This window comes from Bufo bufo, chromosome 4 (assembly GCF_905171765.1).
Source record: "Bufo bufo chromosome 4, aBufBuf1.1, whole genome shotgun sequence".
NCBI classification, from domain to species: domain Eukaryota; kingdom Metazoa; phylum Chordata; class Amphibia; order Anura; family Bufonidae; genus Bufo; species Bufo bufo.
This window is the reverse complement of record NC_053392.1, coordinates 247,360,285-247,365,653: the sequence shown is the minus strand read 5'-3', so window position 1 is coordinate 247,365,653 and position 5,369 is coordinate 247,360,285. Positions and strand designations below refer to the sequence as shown.

At 39.7% G+C, this 5,369-nt stretch overlaps 1 pseudogene; it reads right to left on the bottom strand.

Moving 5' to 3' along the window:
- Positions 1 to 2,371: 2,371 nt before the first annotated feature.
- Positions 2,372 to 4,157, bottom strand: LOC120999144 (annotated as a pseudogene).
- Positions 4,158 to 5,369: the final 1,212 nt, after the last annotated feature.

Below are 5,369 nucleotides of genomic sequence, written 5' to 3'. Positions count from 1 at the left end.
GCTGCTACAACAGCGGCTGCAACAATAACATTATTTTTCAGGCATGTGTACATGCCTAATTTTTCTGGCCTCTGGTGCTGCACTGTGGCTGCAAAAACAAAACAAAAAAAAAGGCACATACAAGTGTCAATTCCCCTTCGTGATCGTTACCTTGTTGTGGTGAAGGGGCTTGCTTATCACAATGAAGCGATCATCACCTCTATGAGTGTGTTGGCAATGTTGCCACACCCCAGATGATAAGGCCGTTGCTTCATTATGATCAGACCAAAAGCGATTGGCTGGATAATTTTTCAGAGAAAAACCTTAAATTTTTTTATATTTTTTTTTTAAAGTTGTATGGGTGGGTTTTTAATACATAAAATAAAAAAATCATAATAAAGTCTCTTAATAGTTTATTAGAAATAATGCAGACAATTTAAAAAATCCCCATCAATTCCAATACAAAGCAAGTACAAAGCTCAGAACTAAATTATTCCAGGATGTCGTAATGGTTCGTTAATTCGACAATGGTTAATCAATTCGACACACGTCCCCGGATAGGGGACGTAACAGGGATTAAACTTATAGGAATAGTACTAGTTAAGACACCACTCATATAGGGTGTCACAGCACATTGCTCCGTGCACGCGCAGTGCCCCAACTTGGGACTGAGTAAGAGGACCGACCAAGCTGCTTTTTCCATCTCCCGGTTCCTAAAATCAATTAATTTTGGTGTATCAGAGTTTGGTCTGTCACTGTGAAGGCAGTCGAAGGTACCAGGCCTAAATTTTTTTTCACAGAAGGCAATCCCACCCTGATATGGGACGTAACAGTGATTAAACTGATGAGAATAGTACTACAGAAAATACCACTCATATCGGGTGGGGCAGTAAATTGCACGGTGCAGATGCAGTGACCGTGGCGTGGATTCAAACAAAGGGGAGGGAGCCAGCATTTTTTTAACCATCTCCCCGTTCGAAAAATCTATTTAATAATTTGACCCCAGATTGGGGACGTAACAGGGATTAAACTGATGAGAATAGTACTACAGAAAATACCACTCATATCCGGTGGGTTAGTAAATTGCACGGTGCAGACGCAGTGACCGTGGCGTGGATTCAAACAAAGGGGAGGGAGCCTGCATTTTTTTAACCATCTCCCTGTTCGAAAAATCTATTTAATAATTTGACCTCAGATTGGGGACGTAACAGGGATTAAACTGATGAGAATAGTACTACAGAAAATACCACTCATATCCGGTGGGGCAGTAAATTGCACGGTGCAGACGCAGTGACCGTGGAGTCAAACAAAGGGGAGGGAGCCAGCGTTTTTTTAACCATCTCCCCGTTCGAAAAATCAGTTCAATTCACTTTTCGCGGACCCTTGGTGTTGTACGTGGCTGGGTGGAGGAAGAAACCTTCAATGACATCAACGGGACATGGCTAGCTTGGTATCCAACCTTGAACAAATGGGGAGTTTGCGGTTGGGCAAATGGACTGTTTGCGGTTGTTTGTGGTGCATTAAAAGGGGAGTTTGGTCTTTCAATGTCTGTGAAGCGGGCGTAACCCTTACACTACCTGATCGATACAACATCATACCTGATCGTATACACACACTGGATGTTTTAAACCACGTTGTTCAAAAAAAATTTGGATTGTAAAGTGATTTATGCCGTTTATGGATTAAAATCCAACTCTGCGTCAACTACATAATTTTCCATGGGAGTTTTGCCATGGATCCCCCTCCGGCATGCCACAGTCCAGGTGTTAGTCCCCTTAACCCTCCTCTTATGTTAGCTTTCTGTTACTATCCATGATGTTAACGGGTCGGTTTTGACCCGTGTCTTAAATCAGCCATAAAATACCCTCTGAACAATTATTTATCATCCAATTTGTTTCTTACCTCTTGGTTACCTTGTTAGGCTTCTTTATCCTTGAAAAGATTGGTTTTAATATTTTTGGTGTGACCCCTTAGACCTTTCTTTTGATAGCATACCTCTCATTTTCAAATTAAAAAAATGGTAAAATAAACCTCAATAGAATATTATAAGTAAATAAAAGGTTGTTATGTCACCAGAATGTTGTTGAGGAGTATTTGAACACATCTCTTAAAAAAAATTTTATATTTTTATTTTAATAACATTAACTATAATAACATTGATGGTGTTAGGGTCAATTTTGACCCATATATATTTACTTCAAGAAAATAGCCAAAAGTCTTTTTTTTTTAACATAAAACGTTCATAAACAATGAAAAGCAAGTAATAATACAAAATGTAGACTTGCAAGGTCAAACAAACAACACACAATCAAGCAAGGCAAACCAATAGAAATCAAGTACTAGTTTCAAAGCATCTTTGTGCAAGAACTTGCATATGTTTGTGTGGGTGTTTTTAGATGCATGTGTGGCAAAAGCTGACACTTTTAGCATGTTCTTTGCAGATATATTTTTTACATTGGAAGCATAATGTGTGTGTCTTTCTGTCCTTATTGCTGGGGCAGACCTGACACCTCTTTCTTTTAGAATCATATGGCATCACTGGAGTTGTGGCTGTGCTAGTTGATGTTGAGGCAAGGCTAGATGATGATGAGGATGCTGGCACTGATTCTCTTTGTGTTGTTGATGGTGTGGATGGAGTGCTTGATGAACTCTGCATCTGTCTGATCACAGCTGCAGCGATTGGATCTCGAGACACCCGTTTCCTTTGCTCAATGTGTGCCTTGACAAGGGAACTTCCTAGCTCCTCGAGAAATATTCTCCGCTTGTTTTTTTTTTTTGTGTTCCAACCTGGGTGGATGTGGGTCCATAACACAAATGCATTGTATGCAGACACATCTAGGATGTTAAAAAACACAGCCATCGGCCATCTCCTGGTCATTCGCTGACAAGTATAGGTAGCAGTCAGCTTGTCCAGGTTGTCCACTCCTCCTTTGTTTTTATTGTAATCCAGGATAATTGTGGGCTTTTTGTCACTTCTTGATGACACAGCTGCATCTTTGTGAAAAGTGGACATAAGTATCACATTTTTTATTTTTTTTGGACAATATGAAACAACAGTGGTGGTGTCTGTAAAAGCAAATTTTGAAGAAAGTGGAGCTCTGTCCTTCACCTGCAAAATTTCAGTGTGCAGCTCAGGTTTATTTTTTTTTATTGTGCCTACCATGGTGAGTTTCCTCCTGAGAAGTTCTTGTCCAAGGTCATAGCTGGTAAAAAAAATTGTCACACGTGATATTGTGACCCCGCAGTCCAGTAGTCAAATCAAGGACTACACGTTGTCCTTGTTTTTTCTCAGGGATGCCACTTTCGGGTTTGCCGGTGTAAATCTGTAGGTTCCATGCATAGCTTGTTTTTGCATCACAGGCTGCCCAGATTTTTATGCCGTATTTGCCTGGCTTACTGGGCATATACTGCCGGAAGGGGCAATTTCCACGGAAAGGGATCAAACGTTCATCTACTGTTACCTGAGGCCCAAGGTTAAACATTAGTGGAAGGAGCTGAACCCATTTCTCCCAGACATCCCTTATGGGAGCAAGCTTGTCAGATTTTGCTCTAGTATCTCTGTTGTCAAATCTGAAAACTCTTGATATCATTCGAAAGGTGTGAAGTGACATTGTTGCTGGGAAGATATATCTGCCTCTTGATTTGTCAGTGGCCTCATTATAGGATCTGTACACTCCAGCAAGAAGAAGAACACCAATATAAGCATCTAGGCATTCCTCATTTATGTCATTCCACATGTTGCCATGGACTTTTTTTCCTTCAAGGTTTGTCATTGCAATGATCACTTTTTTTAGTGACCATGGCATGAACAGTTCAAAACATGTTTTGATGTCACTTACTCTCGTCACAGCAAACCTTGTGATCCCAGGGGTCATTTTGATTACATCTGCAGCAGCTGCCCTGCCATGTAAGTCAGGAGGTTCTGAACTCCAACAGATCTTACTACTTTTGGATTTGAATGTTTCAGCAGGAACAGCAGCAGGTTCAGCACTGGTGGCCTCCTCATCAGACTCATCAGATGTGTCTGTGTATTCTGGTTGATACTCTACTTCATCTTCTGCCTCAGAAACCTGCTCATCCATATCGCTATGCTGCTCTGTGTCCTCTGCCTCATTTTCATCCAAGATATAATCCAGTATTTGACTTCCTGTAAATCTTCTCACTCTTGCATGCTGCATATTGGAGATGATTACTCTGCAAGTCAGCAACTCTGAAATGTATTGGTCCTATGTCTCTTTACTTTATTTAGAGAAGCAGACAAGCAGGCAAAGAGATAGGCCCCTCCCTAACTACAGCTCACAGGGCTGAGAGGTGATTGGCTGTCAGTGTTACTAAGCAGAGAGAGTGTTTAGGATTTCAGTTTTGGCACTTATTAGTGTCCTATAATCCTATATTATAACTGGGTCAGAATTGACCCTAACACCATAAACGTCTTAATTTTCACCACAGTATTTTATAATTTAGTGAAAAGGATTTTTTTTCTATTACATTGTTTAAATAGAGGTTCCTGACAAAGTAAAAAAATCTTGATGCAATAAACAAATTTATGTGATACTTATAGACATTCAAAACCTGAAAACGGGTCGGTTCTGACCCTAACATAAGAGGAGGGTTAAAACAACTTTTCCATCACTACTGTGGCTAGAAAGAGTCCCTGTGGGTTTTAAAATTCGCCTGCCTATTGAAGTCTATGGCGGTTCGCCCAGTTCGCCCGTTCGCGAACATTTGCAGAAATTCTCGTTCGCGAACGGAAAATTTTATGTTCGCGACATCACTAGTCTGCAGCTAGTATGGGCAAACGTGACCGGAATGCTCAATAATTCAATACAACAACAACCAAGAGAGTATATATAATTCCATCAATATAAAATACAGTCAGGTCCATAAATATTGGGACATCGACACAATTCTAACATTTTTGGCTCTATACACCACCACAATGGATTTGAAATTAAACAAACAAGATGTGCTTTAACCACTTAAGGACCACAGGTTTATACCCCCCTAAAGACCAGGCCCTTTTTTACAAATCGGCACTACACTACTTTCACCGTTTATTGCTCGGTCATGCAACTTACCACCCAAATGAATTTTACCTCCTTTTCTTCTCACTAATAGAGCTTTCATTTGGTGGTATTTCATTGCTGCTGACATTTTTACTTTTTTTGTTATTAATCGAAATTTAACGATTTTTTTGCAAAAAAATGACATTTTTCACTTTCAGTTGTAAAATTTTGCAAAAAAAAACGAGATCCATATAGAAATTTTGCTCTAAATTTATAGTTCTACATGTCTTTGATAAAAAAAAAATGTTTGGGTAAAAAAAAAATGGTTTGGGTAAAAGTTATAGCGTTTACAAACTATGGTACAAAAATGTGAATTTCCGCTTT